Source organism: Parasteatoda tepidariorum, chromosome 6 (assembly GCF_982258835.1).
Source record: "Parasteatoda tepidariorum strain Cologne lab strain chromosome 6, Ptep-v5.0, whole genome shotgun sequence".
In the NCBI taxonomy this organism is placed as follows: Eukaryota; Metazoa; Arthropoda; class Arachnida; order Araneae; family Theridiidae; genus Parasteatoda; species Parasteatoda tepidariorum.
In genome coordinates, this window is record NC_141760.1 from 84168848 (window position 1) to 84182808 (window position 13961).

At 30.4% G+C, this 13961-nt stretch overlaps 1 protein-coding gene across 1 annotated transcript in view; it reads left to right on the top strand.

The window, feature by feature from the left end:
- Positions 1 to 13961, top strand: part of LOC107443846 (tryptase alpha/beta-1) — a 34597-nt gene that overhangs the window by 257 nt on the left and 20379 nt on the right. The gene's annotated exons all lie outside the window — the stretch shown is intronic.

Sequence of the window (13961 nt, forward strand, 5' to 3'; positions counted from 1 at the left end):
AAATGGAATAAAAAAATGGCTCTTGTTAATTTTTTTATATTTTTGTGTGGGATGTTTGAGTGACAAGATAGAATTAAACTGTCATACTGTTTGAGTAATTCTGATTTGATTGATTAAAAGCACTTGTGATAAATGATATTTAAAAGTTTTGAGTAACTAGATTTAGTCAGATTTAGTGATCATGAAGTTTAAAAAGTTCTTAAAATCTTGATTTAATTATAAACCATCTTCTTCAGTAAATGCGTCTGATTCAGCTAGATTCATAAGTTAAGAAACTCATTAAAATTGTTGAATCTATTAGAAAATCTCGATTCAACAGTTATGGGGCGTTTTGAGACAAGATTCCCAGTTTTTCACCCCTTAAAAAAACTAATTCATTCAGCCTATTTTTAGATTCAATAAACATAGTTAAACAATATCCTTCGGTAATATAATTTCTAAGTTCATAAAAACTTAGCACTTTGATGCGCAATTTTTATTACACATATTTTCTTCATTTTAACTTATTTTGTATTTATTTAGGTCAAAATAACAAAATAATTTAGGTCAAAATAAGTGAAAGATATCATTTTTAGCATGTTAAGAATTTATGATTATTAAATAGTGGGGTCTTTCTTTCTGTGTTAAAGATAAAATCTTCCAAACACGGCTCACTTCCAAACAATAATTTTTCGAATTTGCACTAATTTGCTGATATTTAGACCTAAGGGAAACAATTATTCATCATTGAAATTTTTTTAATTCACACAACCAATTAGTGATAAGTTTTTAATACGAATGGGGAAAAAATTTTTAAACTACTTTTCTTTTTTTTTTTTTTTTGGATTTTATATTTTAGTACAAATATAATTCTGATAATCAAACAGATTCTTAAGTGAAAATTAGACTGTTTTTTTTATCATTAAAGATTACCAAAAATTTTTTGTGTTTAACTAAGTAATTTAACTGAATACTTAACTAAGTAAAGATACTATTTCAGAATGTTTTCAATGTTTTTGGTCTGTGCAAAATAAGTTTTTTTTCCCAGTAAAAATTAAATTCAACGTGTAATTAAACTATAGAGGGCTAACCAAGTTCAACAGAAAGTTTGAATATGGAATGAAACGATACCTAATTTTTTGAACTAATTTTAAGTTATCTCATTAACGTAAAAATATTCATTTCACTAAAAAAAATATATGGAAAGGACGTCCAATCGCGAGAATTACTTTGCAATTCGATATAGATATTTCATGTTCGATATGCATAATATTACATAAACATGAAACATAGAAAATTTTATGTAAAATTTTAAATCATAAAAATATGCAGTCTCACATATTTCTAAGTAGAACACTGAGTCAAATATCTTTGGCATCTGTCAGTAACTGGGTGGGTGAGCAGTTTGATCAGCCTGTGAAAGTACCGTGGGTGAGTGGTATCGGTCCTCGTTAAAATGTTCTATCAAAAAGTGCTCAACATCGCGCGCAGGTCGATGAACCACCAAAGCGGGGGAGCAGAGGATTAATGCTTTTCTTCGAATCATACTCAGGGGTGTTCCCCAATCCGTCGCGCAGTTCTAGTGCGACGGATGTAATTGTAGTACATTTACGTCGCACTAGAGCTGCACAATGGGCTATTGGCGACGGTCTGGGAAAAATCCCTAAGGATGATCCGAAGACATGCCATCACAATTTTGATCCTCTACAGAGGTACCTCCGCTTCGGTAGCCCGATGACCTGAACGCGAAGTCGAGCACTTTACTGTAGAACAGTTTAACGAGGACCAATACCGCATACCCTCGGTCTCTACGCAGACTAATCCAAGTGGACACCCACCCGCACACTGACCGCAGCCAGTGATGCTTGACTTTGGTGATCTTTTGGTAACAGTGTCCTAACGATCAGTCCACTGCGGGACTGGCGCATAAGGAACAAATAGGGACACCCTGGCTGAGCAGTATTACTCGCCAAACGTGGTGCAAAGCGTGGAGGCAGCGGGTTCGAATTCCGCTGTTATCCTAGATGTATCTTTGTGCTATCCTTTTCTGTACTGTGCTATCTATCCTTCTATTTGACAAAGATTTTTAAAGCCTAAATTGGCACAAGTCTGTAAATGTATGTAATTTCAATAAATAAATAAATTAATAAATATATAAAGAACAAAATGTTTACTTGAAAAAGACCAAGCCAATCAGAGGTAATTGAAAAAATACAAGATTTCTGAATTATGACTGATACAAATTTCACATTGGCCCTATTTCTGAAAAATCTGATTATCATGATGTTTCAAAGTTTTTAGATATTCAAGTCTTACCAAATTATTGGACTGATACCAAAGTTGTTGTTGTTGTTAATTTACGTCGCACTAGAGCTGCACAATGGGCTATTGGCGACGGTCTGGGAAACATCCCGGAGGATGATCCGAAGACATGCCATCACAATTTTGATCCTCTGCGGAGGGGATGGCACCCCCACTTCGGTAGCCCGACGACCTGCGCGCGAAGTCGAGCACTTTACGGTAGCACAGTTTAACGAGAACCAATACCGCACACCCTCGGTCCCTACGCAGACTGATCCAAGTGGTCACCCACCCGCACACTGACCGCAGCCAGTGATGCTTGACTTCGGTGATCTGCTGGGAACCGTGTCTTAACGATGAGTCCACTGCGGGACCTGATACTAAAGACAGAAAATGATTATAAACTTTCAACTGCTTTCTTGCCTAAACTATTGGCACCCTATTTTCTAGATTGCCCTCGCTCTAATATTTTTAAGGGACAAGAATCCAAATCCGCCTAAAAAAGGTATGTTTATTTAGAGAAAGTTGTTTTCGTAATTTAAAGCATTAGGCTTTCGATCCATTAAGCGGCCGTGGTAGCCCAGTGGTTAGAGAATCGGACTCAGGTCCGGAGGGGCCGAGATTGAATCCTCGACACCGCTAAGATTCAACGAGTACATGCTCGTAAAACCTGTTGAATCGAAAGTCTTATTGTGATCGGTCGCTTAGCAGTACCGTGGGTACAAAGATCTGGAGAAAATTGCCTCCCCCTTCAGATCTATGAAGGGGAAAGAAATTGAGGAAGTGGCCTCACAAATGAGATCCCTTCTGCAGAGGCTCACAATTGTGTTGACATGTCTTCGAACCATCTTCAGGGATGTATCCCAAACTATGGCCAATAGCCCATAGTGCAGTTCTAGCCAACTCGATCTATTAAAATTGAATATTCATGAATTTATTCATTAATGTTCATGAAAATGTACATAAAAAAAAGCTATCCAGGGTCTTCGCCCAATATTCGCTTTATATTCTCTTAATTATATTTGCGACTATGTTGAGTAAAACGCTATTCAAAATTTAAAAAACAAGCATTTTATGTAAATTTGTTTTAATGACGTTGCTAGAAATGAATTTTAAGCTTATAAATCACAATTCCTAATCACGATTAAAAAACATTACAAATAAGTTCCAATGATAAAAAGTCGGAAGCTCTTTCACAAAGAATGCTCTTACATGATGTTATTACAGAAAGTTATGTATTCTGATGATATGAATAGATTACAACTAGACCGAGGAATAATTTCAGGAATGAGTGATTTGAACATCATTACAGCATCTGAACTGACACAAAGGAGAGAAAGTAAACTGTTATTTTCAGAAATTGTTTCACTTCTTGCAACGACATAGATAAGAACGTGTGAAAGTAATTTCCTGACGAATGTAGAGCATTTACGTTTCATTGTGATTTCATGTTCATGTGGGGTTCAGAAAATTTTAAAATTTTTACATGCCCAAACATCTTTTTCGAATGCATATGACTGAACTAGTATTATTCTATCGAAGAAAAAGACAAAACAATAAAGTGTACCTACGTCAGTCAACACTTTTATTTCAAGCTCTGTATATTTATCAGAAGTAATTTTTAACAAAGAATTCAGTCCCAATAAACATTATTGCATTGTTAGAGTCAAAACAGAACATAATTAAGAACGAATTTTATTCAAAATTTAGATGTAAAATAAATCACCTGATCTGAAAGTATCGATTTTCATTTAAGGTTTGAAGCAGTGAGAAAGATTTGCTTTTATTTTGCGGTTTCCACTAAATATTTATTTTATGCTCAACGACTGGGATGTAGTTTAGAATGGGGTAAAACCAGGTAGTAATGTAAAATTGTGCAATCCGATTGTGTGGAAATTAGCTCTGTTTTTTATCGGATAAACTCTGAATTACACTCAACAAGTCAAGAAGAAGAACCTAATATTTTTACGTATTGTTGTTGATTAAATCACGGTACCTGAGTTGATAAATTTGTTTTATAATGCTAACTATTCAATGTTCTCTTGCTTTTTAAGCTATCCTTATTTATTGGGTCTCACAGTGGGCTAATCTTAAGGACACGGTTCTCAGTGGAACACCGAAGTGAAGCATTACTGGCTGTTTTTAGTAAGCTGGTGGGTAACCACTTTGATTAACCTACGTAGGTACCGATGGTGCACGGTATTGGTACTCGTTAAACTGTTAAGTGCTCGACTGCTGTACTCGGTAAGTGCTCGACTTCGCTCGAAGGTCGTCGGGTTATTAAAGCGGAGGAGCCATCCTCTCTGCAAAGGATCGAAATTGTGATGTCATGTCGTCGGATCATCCTCAGGATGTTTTCCAGACCGTCGCCAATAGCCCATTGTGAAGCTCTAATGAGACGTAAATAAAGTACCTACCTACCTTAGTTATTGGTCTTTACAGTTACAACAATTATTTTCTGTCCTGCTTATTATACGTTTATTAAAGATTCGTACCCTGAGAAACAATTAGGATTTCGTCCAATAGTCTGTTTCGTTTCGATAACCTCTTCTCTCGGGGTAAGACCGATTATTCTGTCGCATTAACAAGCTGCATTGCAGCGGAGGAAGGTCCCGCATAGGACTGATCGTTAAGACACGGTTCCCAGTAGATCACAGAAGTTAAGCATCACTGGCTACGGTCAGTGTGCGGGTGGGTGACCACTTGGATTAGTCTGTGTTGGGACCGAGGGTGTGCGGTATTGGTCCTCGTTAAACTGCCCTACCGTAAAGTACTCCACTTTAAGTGCAGGTCGTCGGCATCTATTCGGATCATGCTTAGGGATGTTTCCCAGACCGTTGCCAATAGCCCATTGTGCAGCTTTAGTGCGACGTAAATAAACTACAGCTACAACAACAGCTGCGGAGGAAGAAGACGACTACATCCAAAGCTGAACAAAGCTTTTTCGGGTCGCTTTCTTTCACTCTCCTGTTTGATAGTTTCTTAAATAAAAAAAAAACTAGATTCTTGACTTTTTTTTAAAGTTTAGGTAACAATTTTAATATAATAAAATAAAAGCTTGCATTATAATTGATACCAAGTATAACACAACCAAAAGGAAAAGCTCCAAAAAAAGAGAACGAGTCATTTAAGACCACTGGATTGTAAATTAGCTTATGAACTCCGAGACAAAATTTATTGCGGGCCGCCTGCTCGAAATACAAGAAGCCTATTTTCATATTTTGTAGAATTTAAGTTTCTGAAGATCCTTAATACAAAATCGTAGCTTTTCTATAGATATAAAAAGATTCTCTGCAGTTTTCTTTAAGAAAAAAACTAATTATTAATCAAGTACTTGCAACTCGAGAAGACGAATGCCACTGAAATCACATGGTTTGGCCTAATCAAATGGTTGTGCCTGGTGTATAACGTTCAGTTATTAGGCTTAGTTTATTATCACGCTGAATCCATTTTAGGATCAGATTTAATATAATACTTGCAAGTGATGTCAAACGTGTGTGTTAAACCTTAAACCTGATTGGCTGCTGAATCGTGGCATAAATAAATGCGACGATTTTTCAACTCGTGACGTTGCTTGCAGACATCCAATTGCAAATAGTTTCGCAGGTATTGTGACGTCGCTTGCTAGAATTCAATTGCAAGAAAAGTAACCAATTGCTTGAAAATATTCAATTGATATCTGCAATTGGATACCTGTGATGATGCTCAATCATATCAGCGTGGCTAAATTGCGGGATTTGTATGCCATGATTCAGAAGCCAATCAGGTTCAATAACTGGATATTTGCAAGCATGAAGTAGCTTGCAGTTATTCGATTAAATCTGATCCGAAAATTGATTCCGCGAGTTGCAAATTCTCAATTGAGCAATTTGGCTGAAACTCCGCTTCCGTTTACCGTGATTTTATTTGCTTTCATATATATATATATATATATATATATATATATATATATATATATATATATATATATATATATATATATATATATATATATATATATATATATATATATATATATATATATATATATATATATATATATATATATATATATATATATATATATATATATATATATATATATATATATATATATATATATACACAAATTAACATGAAAAACATGAATAAAATAAAAACTAAATGGTAGAGAAACAAGAATGGTAAAAGCAAATAGTCGTTGTCAAGACACATCTATTGCTATAAATGCGATATTTCTGAATAAAGAATAATTATCCTAAGATAAAAATTATTCTTATATGTGTCGATATCGCAAAAAACCCTATGTTGTAAAAAATCATGAAATAAAAGAAAAATGTAAAAGGAAATCAAACTTACCGGCGTGAATTAAAACGCGGTTTAGGTTTAAAAGTACAATAATAAAACAGTTAACAAAAATCGCGAAGATGTAAAATATTGCTTATAGCTTGAATCGAATATAATAAAATTAAAAAAAAACATTTGATCGAAGAAGAAGAAAAAAATGTTTAGGTAAAATATTAGTGCTGCCATCTATGAGAAACAATTAGTAAAAAGGTAATAAAATTGAAATAATAATAAAAATGTTTAACGGATTGAATAAATTAGCAGTCTTAAAAAAAAAACATTTATAGGGAAATTAATTTAAAAGTCAGTCTGTCAGGATAGAAAGCCGTTTATAGACTTATCCTTCATTCATAAATTCTAACATAATTTTACAGAATACACATATCCATCTTTCATAGGGTGACTTATTTAAAAATCAGAGCCTGCATACAGGAATAGAAAACCGTTTATAGGTTTTATTCTTCATTCATACAACCTTACATAATTTTAAAGTATACACGTATCACCTGCATTCATTTGGGGTGGTTCTTTACGAACCAGAGCCAATCCACTTATACAAAAATAATAAATAATTAAATAAATAAATAAATAAATAAATAAATAAATAAATAAATAAATAAACTGTTTATTATACTGGACAATTAAAATTAAATTAATTTTAAGAGGCTACAAATATTAAAAAGTAACTAAAAAATATTTAACTAATCCAGTATAAAAGGTCATACATCCAAACTATTCCGTCCAGTGGCTTTAGGAATAGTTTATCATAGTTAATATATATATATATATATATATTCTGATATTCTTATATTATTCTTATATATATATATTCTTTTACCATTCCTTGCTCACTTTCGATCTATCGTAATCTTTGTTGTTTCTGCAACGAAGAGTGGCTGGAAAAATAAATATGTATTATTTATTTTTTCTTCTTTGAATTAGAGCAAAGGGTAACTTTATGATATTAATTTTAAAAAAAATATTTCTTAACTTTTTTATATAGATATTTTTGCATCTTTGTTGATTAATTAACGTCAATATTAAATGTAATACATTTAGTTAAAGTGAGTATTTTTGTTGATATTTTGTTCTTATTATTCATGTTTGTTAATATCCCGTTTATTATATCATTATTTTCTTGCTGATAAATCAACATCAATATTAAATGGTAAACCATTTAGTTTATGGTTTCCATTCTTTTAAAAGTCTAGTGAAGTAAAACACATAACAAAAATCTATTAGTTTTTGACGCTGATCTTGGCGTCAAAAAATCTCCTAAAACAAGAGAGGCAATGTAAACTATTACCTGAATTGTCAAAGCAAAGTATTAAATTGAGGATTAGGACACAGATCTGTTAAAATTAAATTTCTCCGCCAATCAGTTGAAAGTATGATTCGAGATACGCGTATATAACGTTTTTGTTTAGCTAGCATGATTTACGTTGTAAATTTATTCAAGCCTTTTCCACTCGTGAAACAGGAAGTAAAATTTCTATTATTTAAACACATAAAATCTGCATTAATTTTTAAATTGATGAATGCAGTCTATTGGAAATGACTTCTGACCTGTTTTCATAGGTCTTTAGAGGCCGAATTACTTGACCAAGTGTCAAATGTGGTGGGAACAGTTGAATAACAAAGCCAATCGCCTAGAAAAAACAGCTTTAATATTTTAAATATGAATTTTTACTGGAAGAATACATGGTATTAACAGATTGTAACAATTTGAGGAATCTAGGAGCAATTCAAAGAAATTACAGGTACAGTACTAATTTTTCAACTAATTCAAACTATCATTTTTTTTTAGAATTTTTAGCCTATTTATAATTTTTAGTGGATTAAATCTCAATAATCAAGTAAAACACCATCTTTAGAAATTTATTTTGATAATTATTCCAAGGCCTTTAGTTTTTAAGAATTTGCCTTGCTTAGGATATCTTTTAATGCGATTTCAATTTCAAGAATAGCAGCATTGGAAATCATTGAAATCTAGCAAGCTCATCTTTTAAGTGATTAAATTAAGTCAATCGATTAGAATGTCTATGAATTACAAACGATTAATTAAAAGATTGACTTTTCAAGCTCATCTACCTAGAAAGCTATTCGGTATTATTCGACTTTTTTCTGTGATAAAATCATCGTTATGATTTAAGAAAGCTAAGAACAATTCAAAGAAAAATTAAAATCAAATTGAGAATTCAATTATGAAAATACATGGAAGATTTGTAATTTGTTTATATTATTATTATTATCAGTGTTTCTGCCTAGTTTATTGTTCACTATGTTTTCGAATTTATTTAATGATCTTATTACCCAATCAAGATCAATTAAGAATTGATATTTAATCAAAATATTCCCCAAATTGCTTTCTTAAACAGGTGTTACTTTAACCTATCGATTAAGTCATAAATTATTCCAAGGTATTTTTAAATAAATAAAAGAAGGTTCTTAACTACAACTGCAGGACTGCCAACTTTTTGTGCTTATGGGGAAATTTTCTTCTAGTGGTAATTTAGTTTATGTTTTAATGCATGATTCTTTGTTTTGTAAATTTGATTTTAAGTTATTTTACACACCATTTCATACAAATGATTCAAAACTTTGATTCAACCACTTTGTTTCAGGCTTTAAAATGTTAGCAATATTATTTAAAAAAAAAAAAGCTGAAAAGCATTAGTTTTTTACTATCAACTATTTAATAAAATAATTTCCAAAATCAGTGTAGTAGGCAGCCCAGCAAATGTTTCGAATGGGAAATTTAAGATTAAATTTGTAGATTTGAGAGTTAAAGCTATAATTATTTTGTAGGTTATTCTTATTACAGTCAAACCCCGCTATAGTGAGCACGGTTTATAGTGAACTCCCGGATATAGTGAACGAAATGTTCTGTCCCGTGCCTTGCTATACACGTATAATGTTATTTTTGTGTGGATATCGTGAACTAAAAAAGTGAGGAAGTTGGATATTATGAACTTTTTTCTGTCTTCTACTGATTTTTCTTAATTTTTTTTTAATAATTTTGAAATGTCTACTTCAAAACAAATACTCATACTGATTTTTAAAACCATCTGTAGAGTGGAATGTAGCGATAAGCATTTTTTCTTGTTTGCATCTTTAATCTCACTTTTCCATCCCAAAACAAAGGCCTACCCAGGCAGATGTACGGATAAATTTTTCCCTGCATCAGCTAAAGATTACTAATTTTTTCTTCTTCTTCTTTTTTTTGTCCACAAGACGAAGAGTAATAGAAAATAAAAGCAAATTCAACACATTTTTGTTACTACGTATTATTTATCAGTCATTTTTGTATTTCATTTTATTGGCCATTTATTTAAATAATCTATACATAATAATAAACGCGGCTGTGTGTGTCTGTAATCACAATATATCGCCCCAGAAGCCTCGCCCAGGCACGAGACTCGGCACATAATTGTGTTTTAGCATAATGAAGAAGTATTTTTTTTTCTTTTTTAAAAATTTGGATTAGTTTTTTAGTTATCAGTCATTTTGTATGAAAATCTATGCAAAGAGCCATATTCAAAAAACTATTAAAAAATGCATATACTTTTCTCCACTCTTATAAATGTATGCTAATGCGAACCTTACAATTGAAATATTAATTTTCGATAAATTAAACCAATAATATACGAAGGAATTAATAATTTAATTGTAAGGTTCGCATTAGTTTACATTTATCAAAGTGGAGAAAAGTTTAACTTTTCTATTGAAAATGTGGCAACATATTCGATACGTAAATAGAACGCTTCGCTTTGATATATTTGTCGCTGTTCATAATTGTTATAATAAGTTTTTCTTCTTCTTTCCACGCTCTATTTTTTTTTCTTTAGCGAAGACGATAATTTTTGTAGCGATATAGAAATCGAAATTGATACCATAAAAAATTATATAGAAATAGAAATTGATATCATAAAAGATTAATTCGTTTTCGTGTTCGTTTCATGTATTTAGCATTTTAGTTTTTTTTTCTTAAGCGTTGTAGCTATATAATATATAAAATAGGAATTTAAGACAAAATTGCAGGACAGGAACACTTTAATTGTCCACTGATCTTCAGATTTCCTGTTATGTTTTAAAAAACTTTATTTTTGAAAACCTTTAGCGTGGCGGACAACTGGCCGCCTTAGGCGGCTAGTGTATAATAAAAGGAAGAAGTTCGGAACCATTAGTTAAAATTGTTTGCGGAACGAATATAGTGCACTTCCGGTTATAGTGAGCTGAAATTTCGGTCCCTTGAAGGTTCACTATAGCGGGGTTAGACTGTATTATTGAAATAGTTAAGTTCTTGGAAAAGAGAATGTAAAAAAATATTTCTGCAATAAAAAAGGTTTGTATTTTTAATTTGAAATTCAATCATTTATATGACATCAATAAAATTTTTATTTCCCTCATAAAAAATAATTCTACGGAGGATTATAGGATTACACTAACAATTAAGATTATATTGATTTTTAAATTTAAAATTAACTTTCTCTTTCTTAGGTCAATTATCGATTAGTTTATTCTTATGCATAGCTTGACACGATTCTAACACATAACAGTTAAAATCGAACAATAAAATAAGTAAACTACGGTCACGTTAATGCGATACATCCTTTTAAAAGCTTCATAAATTTATGCCAAAAATAATGTTCGAAATAGTAGCACGGATTACTTTTCTCATTAAATAATAAATAGTTATTCATACTATAAACTTTAAATATTCTTATTGCCTTATCAAGATCTATTAAGAATTAATTTTTAATAAATGTATTCCTTAAATTACTATTTTAAACCGATATTATTTTAACTACCTTTGGGGATATGTTATAAATAAATATTTGATAGCAACAGAAGATTAATTTTTGCAAATAAAGCCTTTTTAAAAGCAGGAAACGTATGTAGAATAGTCAATATCTGTTGTTGTTTAATTTATTATTCATTAAATTTCCGAATCAATTTAATGATCTCATTTTTTTTATTCCCATGGAATAATCCAAACAATAACTCAAACAATGTATTACAAACTGGATAAGCTAAAGAGATTTCACATTTTCAGAGGCTTTGTTGGATAACAGAACATAATCGTAAAGTAAATGGAACGAGCTTTTATTCAATTCTTTCTGCTTTCTCTTGTACGAGCACGAAAGCGATAAAAAGAATACGGCATTCAACTGTTTTTCTTTTCTTTCTTTTTTAATATCTTCTTCGAAGTTGCTATCGTTTAGAATATTTTGTGTGTAACAAAGAATCAATTCTTTTAAAAATTGTTTTCGAAGTCGTTCGGAAGATAGAATTTGTTACTGTTGATTGCAAATAAAGACATTAATTACTTTGATTGCTATTTACAATAACTGCACATTTTTGCATATTTTGCATACAATTTGTTAACCCTTCGTATCACCGCGTTACATATCTGCAACATGCATGAAAATTCAATCCTATAATGAGGTGGATTTACCTATAAGATCGAACTAAATTCAGGTAAAGAAAATATTGCAAACTCGGGGGAACCAAATCTTGGTGCAGCTACCAATATCATAATGCGTTTAGTAAGAATTGTTCCACACATAATTGCAGGATATACATTTTTTTTACAACAATCTCCTTGATTGTATATTTGGCTAAGGAAGGATTGAGAAATGTGGTGTGAGACTTTGTTACCATAAAAACAACAATTTCAAAATTTTTCCCATGAAGTCTTAAATATATTGGAATTTTTGTGCTATTTTTCACGATATTGAAGATGTTCAACAAATGCTTTTTATCAATAAATTTTTAATTTTGAGGTCTTAATTTTTTCATTATTTTTTACACGCTTAATTTATTATTTTATTATTTTGCTGTAACTTTAAAAACGTTCAATAAAATTGAATTAATTGCAGTAAATCGTATTTGGCAACCATATATATATATATATATATATATATATATATATATATATATATATATATGAAATTATAAAAATTTAATTAGGTTTAAAAATAAAGTAAACAAGATTTTTTATAACATATAAGAAATTAAGAAATACCTATCAATAAATAAAAACAATCTAATAATAAAAGTATTTCACACATCAAAATTATTACTGTTGATACAATTTGAATTAGACGAAAAAGTTATTAATTTATTTGAAAAAAATGAATAACTCGATCTTCATCTCAATCGTTATTAATCAACCTGGTATCATACCTATCAACCTGATGATTCGTTGACGATTACGTCTTATTTTTAAGTACTTTCTGGAAATATCATTCTAAACAAAATTTGAAGGTGCATCTATGAATGAAAGTACTCTTAATTATAAATAATATGTTTCTTATATTGTATAGTTTGTTACACTGTAAAAAATTTTGGATCAAATTACGTTATAAAGTAACGGCAGTTTGGGTGCATCATCCGGAAACTCCATTTTAACTTAAAATTCATTTTTACTGTGAAATATTATACCGTAATTTTTACAGTAATATTTATTTAATTAGAACGATTCAGTGATTTTCCGATAACTATTATTGGAAATATTATACTACATCAAATATCTTGTTCCCGGTATAAATGAATTTCACCGTAAAAAGTACAGGGACTTTTTTCCATAATTTGATCCGGAAATTTTTCAGTGTACTTGGTCAAGCGCGTCACTAAACGTTTGTTGATTCTATAAGTTATTCTATAAGTATGCTGATTTTATAAGTTATTCTATAAATATATTGATTGTACAAGTTATTCTATAAGAATGATTCTATAAGTTATTTAATGGTTAATTTTGAATAAATTATTTAAGTTTTGTTTTATAAGCCCTTTTTTTCGCAAAATTCTTTCTTTATTTGTATATTATATGAATTAATGATTAGCGATATAAACAAATGCTTGAAAAATATATATTTAAAAGAAAAAATTATCGCTTTTTTTAATATTGGAGATTTCATGAGTTATATATTAGGAAGATGACTTATAATAAAAAGTTAAATTTAGTTTGAAACAGCATATCACAGTTAATACGAAACCAGGTTTCGAAATAAAATATTTCGCAATAGGAGAGGATCTTAAACTTTCTTTTTATATATATATATTAAAAACCGGATTTTAAAATTCCATGGCTCTTTGGGTAAATGTAGTAACATACCATTTCAACAATTTATTTGTTAAAATAAGGGAAATATTAATTTTAGAAAAGCTTGTAATTTATTAAAGGCGTAATATGTTTGGAATTTTTGATCTCCAAGCACTAATTATTTAATAATATAAATAAAAATAAATCTTTTATAAGATTAATGAAAATGTCATAAATTAATTTACAAGTAAATGATAACTCATGATAAAATTTTGTATCTGACAAAAAAGATAAAATACAATTTTAT